This window comes from Melanerpes formicivorus, unplaced genomic scaffold (genome assembly GCF_026170545.1).
Source record: "Melanerpes formicivorus ecotype bairdi unplaced genomic scaffold, bMelFor1.0.p_v2 SCAF_177, whole genome shotgun sequence".
In the NCBI taxonomy this organism is placed as follows: Eukaryota; Metazoa; Chordata; class Aves; order Piciformes; family Picidae; genus Melanerpes; species Melanerpes formicivorus.
The window spans coordinates 211,845-227,348 of NW_027142529.1; the positions used below are offsets into that span (position 1 = coordinate 211,845).

General features: G+C 43.6%; 2 pseudogenes; one reads left to right on the forward strand and one right to left on the reverse strand.

Annotated features, from left to right (window-relative positions):
• The window catches only part of LOC137457381 (zinc finger protein 585A-like), a 285,768-nt pseudogene that overhangs the window by 108,775 nt on the left and 161,489 nt on the right, over positions 1 to 15,504 (forward strand).
• The window catches only part of LOC137457376 (spermatogenesis-associated protein 16-like), a 39,292-nt pseudogene that overhangs the window by 9,732 nt on the left and 14,056 nt on the right, over positions 1 to 15,504 (reverse strand).

Here is a 15,504-nt window from a genome sequence, read left to right on the forward strand (position 1 = left end):
ATTATTTCCTACACTTGAAAGAGCTTTTCAAAAAGTTTCTTCAGGATGGCAAGAATCACAAGCCCATAAACTGTGTTCATTCAGATATGTTTGTCATGATGGATCTAGCAAGGAGATGGGTAAACTGGAGGGGGAGAGAGGATGGTGGGGAGAGCTGTCTGGACAGTCAAGGCTGCTGGCACAGAGACATGGGACACGAGGACCCCCCTAGCCCCCTCATTTAGCAAGGATCATGGAGGACACCTCTGAGCTATGCCAGCTCTTAAGCAAGTTGGAGTACCTGAGAGCAGTGACAGTCTTCTTCGTGTCCACTTTTCCACGCGTCTGCCAATGCCTTTGCTTTTGAAACCCATCGTCAGTAAGTGCAGCCCAGGAGGTTCAGGCCACTTAGCTGACTGTGGCAGGATGTGAAATGCCTCAGGATCTGGAAGAGGGAAATGACAATAATTTCCACTGTTCTATTTCTTTTCAGTTGTAAGAGAAGTTACTTAATTTGAAGGGAAAAAGGAACTCTAAGGAGGAGTGAGATGTAATCCAGAAAGCTTGCCACAACAAAGATGCCTAAACCAACCCATCCAGCTAGAACTGGGTTTGGAAATTCCAGACTTTGCAACCTTTTAGATCAATGCCTTAAATTTCACAGATCCATAACAAAAAATGAGTTTCTTCTCTTTATGAATTTTTCAATGCTGATCATCCAAAGCATTAAAACCACTTCAGTAATACAACATTCTGGTCTTTTAACTGCTGGTTCATTGTCCCCTGAATTTGTGAAGTTTGACTTCCTACAGATTTGTGCTTTTACCATCACCACCACAGCCCCCTAGGCTTCCTGTGTGTCTTTTCTGACCCACTCAGCTGGCATCTGACAGCCTGTGCTGTGCCTTGTCCAGAGTCTGTGACTGCTGTTGCCAAAAAACCTGTGGATCAGCTGAGTCGGACCGCCCTGACCTCAGTGAGGACAGATGCTCAGAACAATTGTCTACTTCACCTTTAGGGAACCAGACCAGTCCTTTCCTCCCTCCCACACACAAAAAATAAACCTAGATTGAATGTCAGTGTCACTTCTCACAAAGGAGTGCTCTGTTTTCAGTGTGCTCTGCTTTTAAGGTGCCAGGCTGTGTGATCCCAGTGACAAATGGAGAACCCTGCTCAGAGCTCTCTGGACTTACCCCTATATAAATCAAAGAGAGTGGACCTGATATTTCCCTTGCAGCATATTCTGCCTCTGATGGATTCTCAATTTTGCAACAAACTGCATTGTACACTTGGATTTAAATGTGTATCTGCTCCTTTGCCTCGGCAATAAGGGAAGCTCTGAAATGGATTCAGTCCTTACACTCCAGCAGAGCTTGGGCTAGAATTGGGCAGATGATTGGTACAGAACAGGAAGGTTATTTCAAACCACCTGGTTGTGAGATGCCTGGTGTCTCACACCCACTGCTAAAATGGGGCTTATCTTACATTTTTAATTTCACCTAGGTGAGATGCAGACCTGCAGGTTGAAAGTTCAGTGGTACCCCACCAACCATGTGCTGAACTCCTTACGTGGGATTGCTTTGTCAGGGGCAGTGTGATTTGAAGGTCATATCTGAATAGATCAGTAACCCCTACTGCTTCGGTTGACTTCACCTAACACTGACAACAGTTATCTCAGCATCAGGTCTAAGACAAAGAGCCACATCTGCTCTGAGAGTTTCCAGGACAGAAAGGAGGTCATCTGGAAGCAGTCCCAACTGCATAAGGCTCTCCACAGCACTGTACTCTCAACCCCCTGATAGACAGAGTGTTTTTTCTTGGCTTTCTATCCCATTTCATTCCTAGAAAATTCAGTGATCCCTCAACCTGCTCTATTGAGTCTGTTTTATAATTGAGTAATGGAATATAGGACTGGGTTGGTTTATCTCTCACTCCTTCTCCCCCTTCTTCCTTTCCCTTATTGGGAGGAGTAAGAAAGTGACTGGCGATGCTTTCAGAGTCATTCAGCAATTAGAATAGAATAAACCAGGTTGGAAGAGACCTTTAAGATCATCGTGTCCAACCTATCATCCAACACCACCTAATCAACTAACCCATGGCACCAAGCACCCTGTCAAGTCTCCTCCTGAACACCTCCAGTGATGGCGATTCCACCACCTCCCCAGGCAGCCCATTCCAATGGGCAATCACTCTCTCTGTGTAAAACTTCCTCCTGACCTCCAGCCTGAACCTCCCCTGGCGTAGCCTGAGACTGTGTCCTCTTGTTCTGGTGCTGGCTGCCTGGGAGAAGAGACCAACTGGGTTTCAGTGCACACCATGCCCCTTTTGCTGCTTATGTGCTCCTGAAAGTCTCACCCTTGTTGTAAATTCAGAGTTGTATGTGAAATATGGATTTATCTTTCTAAAATTCAGGTTTGGGGAGCTTTATTTTATGCTCCTTTTAATGCCAATACTTTTGTCCCAGGAAATTCTCCACAGTCACCTAAGCAAGTAAATGGGAGAGTGGGATTTTACAACCTCTGTGTCAAACAAGCCCCCATTTTCCCTCTGCAAACAACCCCAAAGCTACTGCCAGAAACTAAATACATGAGTGATCTGCAACTTGAAAATCATGACAGTTTCCTACAGCAAAATGAACCAAACAAGTTTACTTGTGTTAAGTGTTTGTTTATAATGCTTGCTTCCCTAATGCCTATTTGTGGTTTTCAAACAGTTTTTCTTCTCCTTCCCAAGGATTCAATGTGTATACTTTTGGAAGTCTTATGGATCTGTAGAATGAGCTCAGTAGAGGGGCAACAACTAAGCCACCATCTCTGACCTGAGTATGTAACTCTTGGCAAGAAGTGGGTGGCACCTCAACCCTTTAGACCACCCTGCTGGCAGGGTGAGATGCACATCTAGTTTATGTGATGAAGACAGAGGCTTGCCAGACTTTGACCTGAGAAATGCATTTTTCCCTTTATGTTTCTCAATCACCAACTCAAAGCCAGGTGTTACCAGGGTCAACTATGTTCCAAGTTAATGGTAGTAAGGAATGCCTTTTATCCCCCTGCCTCTCTTTTGCCAAAATATCATTTCCATTTCTCTTGAAACATGGCTGTAGTCACCAGAATTTCAGTGTCTGCTCCAGGAGATGCTGTTTGAGCTCATGCTACCGGATGACAACAGGCTCTGCAACACCCTTGTTTGCTCTGGATCCTAGGATCCTACTTGTCTTTAATGGGCTAAAGGGAACCTGGCTATCTATTTCCATCCTTGCAGCTGAGATGCTCTCAAAGCTGGTGGTCAGTCCCTTATGTTTGTAGAAAAGAGGATATTTTTGTGAAGTAAGGCTGTGATGCAGGGATGACCATTGGTAACTGACGGAAGTCTACAGAGGTTGGCATCAACTTGGATCTCACTGTCACCACAATACAATGCCAATCTACCTTTGAACAAAAGATTAGTTGCAACAATGAAATCCAACAATGGGAACATGAGGCTCCCTGGATAAAAAAAATCATCTTTATAGTGTGAAGTCTGTACTTCTCCTAAGGACTGAATTGATTACCTAAACCATGTATGCTTAGAGAGCAAATCCCAGAAGGGAACTACCCGTCCTCCAGAAGTTTAGAAATGCCTGGATTTCAAGCTCCAGACTCTCTCAAACTCTTTGTAAGTCAGCCACAGACACACAGGGCATACAGAATAGAATAGAATTAACCAGGTTGGAAAAGACCTTTGAGATCATTGAGTCCAACCTATCATCCAACACTATCTAATCAACTAAACCATGGCACCAAGCACCCCATCCAGTCTCTTCCTAAACACCTCCAGAGATGGTGACTCCACCACTGCCCTGGGCAGCCCATTCCAATGGCCAATCACCCTTTCTATGAGGAACTTCTTCCTAACATCCAGCCTAAACCTCCCCAGTGCCTCTGAACAGGTGAACCTGTTACCTGTATACTGGTGCTGCAAGTACTCAGGGTTCCTTTTAGCAAAAGCACGCTGGATCTTGTTTATGTCTTGCTCCTTTCCTTCTGTCTCCAGTGGTGTGTACATGACTGTATAAGAGGTCTCGGCAGTGATGGCTTCTTCAATCATAGCCTAAGGAAAAGGCAAAGGGATCATACATGTCATGTCACTTACTGGCCAGGGTGTTTTTAAGAAAAGAATACTTACTTTCACAGATTATATTTTCCCTTTAATAATTGCACAGTCATGTAGAGATAACACATTTTGGTCTTGAATATTACTTAGAGGGGAATTTAAATTACTCCCAGAAAACACTGCCTTTCTATAGTCAGAAAATGCATTTAATGGAGAAAGCACATTTGTAAACAGTCTTCAGTGCAGCAAGCCTATGTCTTCAATGAGGAGCACAGTATTAGATACATTATCTTTTAGATGAAAAGAAAAAAGTGATTCCACGTTCTCTGAAGGTCACATCTTTCATAGGAGGGTTTTATTCGGTCCTTGGGAGCTTGTTAAACAATGCTAAGCATTCCTATTACCCCTTGGGTTGGCATGAAATCAGACACTATGCCTATATGGAATATCAGTCTTAAAATATTGCATTTAAACCCTATTTGCATTAAGAGTAAAATTCACTCCTGTGCAGAGGGCAACACGAAGCTTATGAACCTTGTCATCCCTTAAACATGACTCAAATGATGCATTGCGTTGCTTTTATGTGGAGAGGTGGAGTTCACACTCAGTGGACCCCAATGAACCAGTGCTGGAACTGCCAGGATGAGCTACCAGCCTGGAAACAGTCTTGCTAGGTACTCTTATCAGTCAGAGTAAGTGAGGGGGAGCTCATTTTCTCCTGTGCTGGGGTCTGGGTAAGACTACGTTCAGCACTGCTTTAGCTGCATCTGTTGCTAACAAAGCCTTGTCTCCTTGACAAGGGCTGTCCTTTTGGGGGAACTCTAAGGCTTCATTGCTGTATGTTGGCAAATGTGTAGACGTGGTTAATAGTGGCAATGCCAACACAAAGTTACCAGAGATGGTCAGAAAAGCATGGGAGGAAAAGATACTATTTTTTAACAGGCTGTATCAACCTTCCAGATGGCCTTATACACTGAAGTGATTCACAGAAGGTATCACTATGGGACTAGCTTGGTGTTTTATTGACAAGTCCTCACTTTGGTTCTCCAGTCTAGCCCCCACTTATGCAAAATTATCCAAGACACACTGTGCCTCTGTGGGTTGCTTGTTTAGCTGACATCTGCTCCCACCAACCTGGAATGGAGGGTTGAGTGTGCCAATTTGTTATGTATCTGTGTCCTTCTCTTTCATGGCTTTAGACAACAGGTCCTCTGACAGGGTCTTACAGCAGTTGATTTCCATCCTGATTATTGGTATGGGGTGTGCAGAAATAGCATCGAAACACTGTAATTGTTTTGAGCAGATACTGGGATAGACTGCCATGCATGCACCCTGAGAAATTTTATCACAAGGGACATATACTGTTCTTAGTATCATTAATTCCTCATCTGGACAAGAAGCACCTGGTAGCAAGGTCCATGCTGGAAGGCAGAAGGGTCTTCCATTGGGCCTCTGGCCCAAATGTTGCACTCTCTCTGAAATGGACTTTGCTCTCATTGAAACTGGGGGGTTAAGGCTGGGACACCACTGGCAGCACTAAGTTCCTGCAGCAATAAGCATCTCCCAGCAAAGGATCAAGCATCTATTCACCTCCAAGTTTCTAAGAGCTCTCCTCAGCAGAAGGGGGTACCCTTAAACTTACATTTGTGCTGATGTGGCTGAACAGCCAGCTCACGTAAGTATCACTCAAGAGACCTGTCTCATTGAAGTCAATGGTCAGGTCCCCTCATAAGTAGTCTTTGTACAATGTGGTCTTGCCTAGCCATCCTTCACAGAACACTTTAGGTTCCTCTGAGACCATTTGTTACAGTCATTTTTGTCCTCCCCTTCCGGCTGAAGAGCTTGGAAAGGTGTCAGAGGATTAGTACCATGAAAATTGCAAAAGGAAAGTGTCACTGAGGTAGGAAGACTTCACCAAAAAATAGCTTAGGGGACTCTACAGTATCCAGAATTAAATTTTATAGCAGTCCATAAAATTGAAGTATGAGCCAAGGGTTAACAACCTTGAATTTTGCCCTTAAAATTAGTCCAAGAAAATCTCCTTCATGATAAATACGGTAGTGCTGTCTGGTGTCCTGTTGATTGATATGCCCAAGAGCTACCTTTGTCGGCACTCTTTTAAGCAGTACTCCTTCATTTTGGTCTTAATAATGAGATAGGCACCTCCTTCCTCATTGAGCTAGCAATTTTTTACCTGCCAATAGTATCTGATGTACTTGCTTGTGCGCTTCCTGGTGCCTCCCATCAGCCAGTACATGTAGTCGGCAATCATGGCGCTCCTGGTGACAAAAGCAGAATAAATGAGTGTGTGGGGAGAGAAGAATGGATACAGCAAAATGCAAAGCAGGTAATAGGAAAAGAGTGTAACACGAGGTTTGTGTCAAAAGATTACACATAACTCTTCAGTCTTTGTCCAACTTTAAGACAAGCATTAGTAAACATTTTTTAGTTAGCAAAACTATCTGTGAACACACAGCCCTGTATTTTCTTTTAACAGCTTTATCACCTTTCACTCTCAGCAAATATTTAATGACTGGAACAGAATACTTTAGCTTTTCTTGGTTTTTTATGCTTTACAGTATTTGTGAGGGAAGTGTCTGATATACATTTCTGCTATCACAGCAGCAACATGTAAACACCCTGTAGCGTGCAGTCTGAGAACATCACTTGTCTGTGGCAAACTCAGACACAGTTCACCTTTGATTAAACTATATCTTATAAATAAAAAGTCCCCAAACGGAAAGCAATCAGCTGTCTTGCTACATAATGGAGTATGCTTTAGCACTCCCACTGTCTGTGACAATCATTGCATTACTCTTTCTAGACTGAGGGATATTAAAGAACCGTTGTGCAATGGACATTAATGCAGAGTTTTAACAGACTTTAGAACATCAGTTTGCTTTTACGGCTGCCTCTCCACACTGCTCTCCGTTTCCTTTCCTCTAGAGGTTCCAAATCCAATTAAATGTGACTAGATGTAATTCCAAATTGTCACTTTAGTCAATTAAACATATAATAATCTTGTGTACCTAATTACTAGCACCAAAAGTTTATTTGTTGATGTAGTGCTATCACTGTGTACTTCTGCATGTTCCCCTGATCATTGCCTATATATTAATTGTGCTTTGACATTACTGTAAATTGAATTTGAAATTTCCCCCTAGTTAAAAGTGTCTCACAAACAGTAATCCCAATCCTGTTGTGATACCCTTTCAGAATGTACTTTCCAAGGCTGTACTATTCTCTTAATGAGATATAACCAAAAATACATGGATTTAACAATAAACATTTCAAAGCAGGCCCAGTATCGGGGGTAACATATTGTTAGGAACAGGAACTAAATCTTCCCTTAGATATGTGCAGTCTGTTCCTACTCTGACACAACCACTTCACTGATATTCAAAACTACTGGCCTCATATTTACAGAGCTATCCACCAGTTCTGAGTTATTACTTCAAAATACTTAAAACATGCCCAAGTTTCAGGTGTGCAGCCCATCAAAGAGCTCTATCAGACAGGAGAGATGAAGTACTTCTGATAACCTTCGGACACACCTTTAGCAGATGCCAGAGAACATACGACTTCCTTCTTTCAAAACATGAGGCTTAATATTCAAAGACTATTTTTCCTAGTTGCTAGTCAGGGCCAGTACAAACTTCCACAAGATAGCCAAACCCATCTGGGGTAACGTAGTCAGCCTGGATCCAAAGATGTCTTGCTGTACCTGCTCCATCTGGCCACTTGGTGGTGCAGAATAGTAAGACAGATTTCTACACGTGGAGGCCAGGAGCACACCACCGTCTCTCTCAGCCTATCTCCAGGCATGCTTAGGACTTGTAAGAAATGAGTCCAAGGCAGCTTTTGCTGCCTGACAGCTGCTGACACTAACAGCCTGGGTACAACGAAATCATTCGCTGCAGCCACACAAGCCTGTGATAAGAAAACCCAGGAGGTGTGGAAGGCCCCAGTGCCTGTGTTAGCTTCCCAGCTGAGCTGACTGGCAAGAGATGGGATGCTGGAATGAACTGCTCACAACAGTGGTGCCATGCAGCTTCCAGAGGTATGTGCTCTGTGCTTCATCTGGGCTCTAGCTGGTGCCTGTTGTGCTCTTTGGACCTCATGCTCCCAAGTCTGGGAGATAACCTCCTAGTGTCGATGTTTGGATTTAATTCTGGTAGGGGCTGTGGAAGAAAACATTCCTCTGCCATGGCCCTGTCTGAGCGAGCTCCTGTTTGACACTGGGGCAGTCTTGACTCTAAAGACTAATGTGTGTGGCACAGCACTAAGGGCCGGTCATTGTAGATATGGACTAACATCATATGTGGATGTCAAATTAAGTAACAGGCCACGTGGACCCTCTTTGGGACTTTGGTTGATCCCAGCACTTGTCAGAGCTCGTTTCCTAGATCCAATGTGTGAAACACTCCTTTCAGAGTGGTACACTGGAGAGAGACAGAGAGAGAGAGAGAGGGTCACAAGACCAGCAAAGGTTCTCAGCCCCTTTGCATGTGTGAGGGCCCGCAATGGATCCCGTTCCTTCCCTTGCCCTGGGCAGCGCGCCGGCCCCCGTCAATGCGTCTGCCGTCGGAGGCGGGGCCCTGCCCCGTGCCCGCGCGGGCCTGGCCGCCACGGTGGAGCCGCGCGGGGCCGGGCAGGGCTTGGTCAAAAAGCAAGCAGAAATAAATGATGGCTTGAAGTCATTTTAACAAAATGTAAACAAATGACAAGTTTGTATTTCCATAAACTGCAGCTGAACATCTGTGTGCCATGGTCTGTCTGCAGTGAGCAGAGTACATTCTGCACCATCAGTGGGCTTTGACTAAGAGCAGTGACTCCAGTGAGCTGACAGAAGTAGCGCTAAGCTCAGTTTAACACAATCTGCAGAAGCAGCTCTGCACAGTTGCTATAACACTATGTTAAACTAGGCTAAACTCTGAATACTGCTAGAGTCACTGCTTTTGGAACCACTCTGGATTCAGTCTGTCAGAATGTTCCTCTGCTCTACAAAATACATAATCTCATTTAAAATCATCTAGTTTCCTGAAAGCTACTCAGTGTGGGGAAAAAAAGGCTGAGGCAGTTCCCTCTTGCCTGCTGATGGAGTAAATGCACTGATTGCTGATCTGCAGTAACACCAACCACTGGTGTTTTGGGTTTTTTTGGGGGGGATTCGTATTTATGAACATCCCCTTGCTCCATACTGTCTTCTCAAGTATAGGCATTTATATGTATTGCTGCTTAGGAAATATCAATGTATTGTAAAAAAACAAACCCTCTATTATTGAGATTATTTAAAACAACAATCTTCAGCCTGGCTTCAAGAAGAAAGTCTTCCTTACCCATCCTGCCCACCCCAGCACCCAAACCAATTCATAGAATCAACAAGGTTGGAAAAGACCTCAAAGGTCATCAACTCCAACCTGTCACCCACGACTTCATGACTACTAGACCATGGCACCAAGTCCCACATCCAGTCCCCTCCTTGACCACCTCCAGGGACAGTGACTCCATGCCACTCAGATCACTTCAGCTGTTGGGGAAACTGGTGGGTTTTGGGGTTTGAAATCCTAGGCAGAATTCCCTCCCTGTCACACATTCTCCTAGCACAGCTCTAAACTGTCTGTCTGATCAGTGCACCTCAACTGTTGATGATTATTCAGCAGGTGACAATTTCTATTTCAATCAACACACCAGCAGGATAAATGAGAGACTGTTATCAGTGAGATGTAAAAGGAGATCTGGGAAATACCACACCACTTCCCTGTTCTTCAATGAAATGTTTCATTTTCTTAATTCAGACCAGTTTGTTTTTGGAAAGTGGGTGGGGTTATGGTCAAGTGGAATATTTCAGGTTTATCTGAAATCATATTTCTAAAGCAATACAGAAAAGCTGTTTCTGTGCCTCGAGGAACCGATTTCTTCTCCCTGACCTGATGTCTGTAAACTAGTGGGGATTCCTTTGACATAATCTCAATGTATGTCCTGCAGAAGAAGAGCTTGTCCTGAAGTTTTTGGCTGAAGTCCAGCACAGAAAATTGAAGTTCATCTTCCCAAATCCTCTCTGCAACTCTGCTTGGATATAGTCGTCTTCCTCTCCCTGTGCAAACTGTTTTGCTGCTATTTTAATAGCTCCAGAGCTCTACCACTAGCATCCATCTTAAATGATGAGCAAAGTGACCCTCTCAGTCTCTTGCCTAATTCACACTGACTGTTCTGCCATTGGTTAGCTAATGATTTGTGAACTGTTTTGCGATGTACCTTGTGGTCTTCAGCTGAACAGTCCTTTGTGAGTGTCTAATGTTAGTGTAGTAGTGGTGGTGATAAGTCACCGTTGCATTTCCTCCTGCATTTCTTTCATTTAAGCATTTTAAGTAGTTACAAACTTCTGCTGCATGATGAACCTTAAAGATTGTGGCATCATCAATGCAGGCATACAAGCAGAGCTTGCAAACTTTCTTCTGCCAGCAGTTCCCACTCACACCAGCAATCTCATCAGCTGCACACAGGCTATATGTTGCAGCATACCACAGTGTACCCTGAGATTGTGGGGCTTGGTGGGGCTTGCTTTGGTTGTTTTAAACTGTTATTCCTCCCTCTCCCCCCAGCCTTGGAGCACGCCTGAGCTTCTGCCCAGGGTTATGGGGAAATCAGGGAGTGGCAGATGCTTGTGTGCATGTAGCTTTTAACCCCAGAGCACCCCCGGAGCCTGATCAGGGCTCTGTCCTATGCCCAAGAACAAGTAAATGCTCCTACAGGCATTAGCCTAAACTGCAGCTAGGGACATAATTGGAATGATTCCTGTTACACCAACTGGGAGGATTGGAGCTCTGCTGCATGTGAGATTGTATACACAAAGCCAACGCAGAGCTCCCACTGATTTTGGACAAGCCTGGATATAAGATGCTGTCTTTACTACTGAGAGCTGGAATGAAAGGGATGTAGAGAAACCATTGGAAATCCACAAGCACCACCATACCTTGCAGCTTCAGAGTATCTCCCTAAGCGCCAAAATGCAGCAGCTTGGCGCATGTGGCTCCGGAAGTGAGTCGGGTTCTTGCTAATGCTCCTTTAAAAGAGAAGAGAGATGGAGAAGTTGAGATTTCTCTCTCTTGCATTGTTAAAAGCTGCTAATAATCAAGCTGTGGTTTGGTGCATGCTGTGTACACTACTCCTGTACAACTCAGCACTATATGTCTCAAATGTAATATGAACTTTTGACAGCTGTGATATGTGAACAAGCATTAGTAAATTGTTTTATTGAGGTTATGTCATAAATGCAGTTTCATTAGGGATTTGTGTGTTGTTCTAGAAAATAGTTCCTGTGGTAATATTCTATGTTGTAGATAACCTAAGGAAGAATGCTGCAGTACAACTTCTTCTTAACCCCTAGCTCCACACACGTGAGTGAGAGTTGTCCGACTCATCTCCCTGGACAAACTGTGCATCTAGAATGTGTTCTAACATTAACTTGGGAGACTTTGAAATACTTTCTGTAGAAATGATAGGTTCTACTTGGGTGGACCTTGGCATGTTTCTTAGCCCCTTAACTTCAGCAGATACAATTCCAGCTGTAACAAATGACAGGCTTCAAGTCAATATCAGAAAAAGATGGAAGGCTAAAACTATCATAAGCTAAGTAGTTAGACTGCCAGTCAGGGTAGGGCAGCCTTCTGATGAGAGCGGAGGGAGGGGAAGAGTGAGAGCTCCTTCTGCATCTAGTTAGTTCCACTTGTGAGATCTCCAGCCAGTGACAGGCATCTCTGGTCAGCACTCCTTCCATTGTCTGGAGAAAAGTTACACCTAGTGTCTTCTAGGATGCAGAGTTTAATGTTTATCATTTTATGCTATATAAACATTTATCCTGGCATGTTTCATAGAGTATTTAAAGCTAGTTCCAACCTTAGCAGAGAGGTTAACACTGCATTCTGTTACAGAGGAAACTTGCAAACTGGCTTGTGTTTCCTCATTGAAAGTTTTGAATCTCATGTTCACGTTAAAACTCCTGCCCTTGTGATTTCAGTCCACTAATCACCACGAAACTGATTTCATAACCAAATAATTAGCTTATTGATAACCCTGAGTCTATGACATATTTATAGAGACATTCAGCTATAAATTCACATTTGTGGAAACCCCCAGTGTATTTCAGAAGACCAGTAACTCCCTTTTCTGTATGTATCAGCACCCATTGACTGTCTGTCTGTGGCCTTCAGAAGGAGCTTTCAAAATAAGTTTAAAGCTCAAAGTCTCTCTGAGATGCTGTAGACTTGTGAATTAAATTAACTCTGCAGGCACTCTCTCCAAGGCTCACAGAGAAGGCCTAAAGCTCTAAATAGTTACATCTACATTTGCAAGTGATTAGATATAGAAGCAGAGCATCAGTAAACCAGAAAAGCTAATGCTGAGGCCCCTCCATCTGTGTTGTAGGTGGTTGGAGCTTTTATTTCAGACTGGATTTCATTTCTTTCCTCAAACAAAATGTCCCTGTACATCTTGCTCAAAGCTATCTTGAAAGTCAACCAGAGTGTCTTCATTAGGTGCTGCTTGTGTTTTGTGCAGAGATCAAGCAGAAGATGCAGGTAGTTTTCTCTGAAATGTGTCTAGTTTGTAAGTGCTAAAATCGATAAATGTTTTTGCAATATTGCATGATCAAAGTCAAGGGGAATGTGGTCTTTGCCCTCAGGGGAGGAAGTCTTGGACCGCAAAATAGGAACTGTCACTGATACCCCAACTTGGAAATAACATGTGATTCCAAACTGAGAATCAAGAGTCCAAAGAAAATGCTTCTCATTTACAAAGTAATAAAAAGTTGAAGTATGTAGAAGTGTTTGAAATGCTGCATGAGAAGGAATTATTTTTTAAGAGTACTTCTGGTTTCTATTATCCAGAGAATCTCAAGGGAATAGCTTTGCATTAATAATATCTCATCTGTTATGTAGATTGCAATATGCCTAGCACAATTGCTAAAGTAATTAGGTGCTGCTAATTCTTTCTCTTTCTCTTCCTTTTTCTGAGGAGGTAAAGAGATGAGGAGAGGAGTTTAGAGCAAAGTATGCATTGCACTACAGGCTTCCCACAGATTAGCAGCATCAGCCATTATGTTTCTCATTTTTTTTCTGTGCTTTTCTTAAGCTCTTCTTCTAGACTGTCTCCATTGTAATGCTGACTGGCTGCACGGTGTCATAGCATCATTGCATTCTTTATTCCTGATTATTTAATATTTCACTGGAATTCCATTCATCAGCTTGCTTTAATATAGTCCTGTTTTAAAGGTGCAAAATAAGGAAGCTGGGGAGTGAAGAAATAGCTGAATATTGAATTTTTGTTTGGAAAGCTCTGAATTGATCTCGAGTTAAAGAATCCTGACTTCTCCTGACTATAAAACACTGATCAAGTTTTGATCTGCCCTTTCCTGACAGATTCTGCATAAAGCTTGGTCATTAACAATTATTTTAAACCTTTTGTAAGTGTTTGAAAAGTTGCTGGGAAAGATGCAGAGGATTTAGAATTAAATCTCTAAGATTTCAGCTGGTTTAGATGTTTTCCCCCCTGTGCCTCCCTACGAGATTCTCTCTGTTAAGTCATCACTAAAGCAATCGTACACTACTTAACAGAGGTGCTGTTTTCTACTTCATGTGTCTGCCTAGGAATTCTGCAAGAGGCATTTGAGAGCCCTGCCTTCCACCAAACACATGAAGAGGCATAGCAGAGAAAGCTTTACAGATTTATTACATTCTCTATGCATTGCCTTTCTGGGAGGGATGGAGGGAGGGAATTGGTGTCAGGTCATGTTGCAGAGCAGAGTCTGCAAGGACACAGAAAAATCTTTTGCTAACCCTCAAAGATTTTGAATAGCTCCGTACAGCAGTGCTCATTATCATGAGTATTTTTCAGGCATCACATAGGGATAGAAAGTTAAAGAAACATGCCACAATATCCACTTTCTCTTTGTCTCGGCCCTTACACCACCATTTCCAGATCTAGGGAAGAAGAGCAGGGAGAAGGAGGCAGGTCACAGGCATCCTCAAGATGGTACTTGTACAGAATTAACCATGTTGGAAAAGATCTTAGAGATCATCGAGTCCAACCTATCAGCCAACACCATCTAATCAACTAAACCGTGGCACTAACTGCCTCATCCAGTCTCTTTGTAAGCACCTCCAGTGATGGTGACTGCACCACCTCCCTGGGCAGCCCATTCCAATGGCCAATCTCTCTTTCTGTGAAGAACTTCTTCCTAACATCCAGCCTAAACCTCCCCTGGCACAGCTTGAGATTGTGTCCTCTTGTTCTGTTGGTGGTTGCCTGGGAGAAGAGACCAACCCCCACCTGTCTACAACCTCCCTTCAGGTAGTTGTAGAGAGCAAGAAGGTCTCCCCTGAGCCCCTTCTAGGCTAAGAGTGCACATCCTAGGACCAGCTGTGGACTTCCTGTATCATGATGGTAATCCCATTGGGAAGAGGTGTCACTTTCCACCTATGATGGGCAGCTCTGTTCCCATGCTTAGAAAGTTATTGGCAGAGGATTCCCACGGCACCAGCAGCCAAATGACAGCTGGGCAGGAATGATCAAAAGCAGTCAGAAACAAAAAACAAGATACTTTGTTGTCACTTGCTGCCAGGTAGGTGGTGTTAACCTCCTATCACACTTTCTAGTGCTTGACCCATGGACAGGATCTGCATGAACAGCAGTCTCTTCAGGCAACTGGATCAAGCCATATCCCTGGATCAGACCTTGTGTGCCACAAGGAGCAAAACAGCTGAGGAAGTGTAAGTGCAGCACCAAAAAACACATTTCTAACAGAAAGGTTCTGTGTTATTTTCCCATGGGCAACCAGCAAGGCACATGGTGTCAATACAGATTCATTTTAGCTTGCTTGGAGGGGGAAAAAGGAAGATAAAGAAACTGTAAGGGGATATAGTGTCTCATTGAGAAAGTTGTGTATATCATGCTTTGAAGGATCCTCCATTTTCAGTTGTCATGGAGTTCAGCATTGCTCCCTCCAATTTCAAACCAAATGAAACTTAACAGTTGGTGAGCTGAGTGTGTGATGCACTGGGGGTTGCTTTTCCACATGCAGCTGCAGCAGCTTTATGGATTTCTCTGTTGGGCCTGGCCCTCTGAATAACAGGCATAATTGAGGGGCTGCTTTGCTGAAATTCTATGCTCTGAATCAAGATTGTTTTCATTTGGGGCAAAACTTCAACTCCTGACAATATTAGGCTGAGCAACATAAGGCCTAAGTACTAATCTGAGGTTTCTTAGTCAGTTCTTGACTTCTCAGACCTTCACTGTTTTGCCATCTGCTATGATTGAAAATTGCCTTCTGCAACCAAAGGGAAAAATCTAATTGCTCAGCAAGCCATATGGGGTTATTAAGATCCTTACACCCTGGTATGCCATAATGCCTGGGCCCAAAGGACCCCAGGGCAC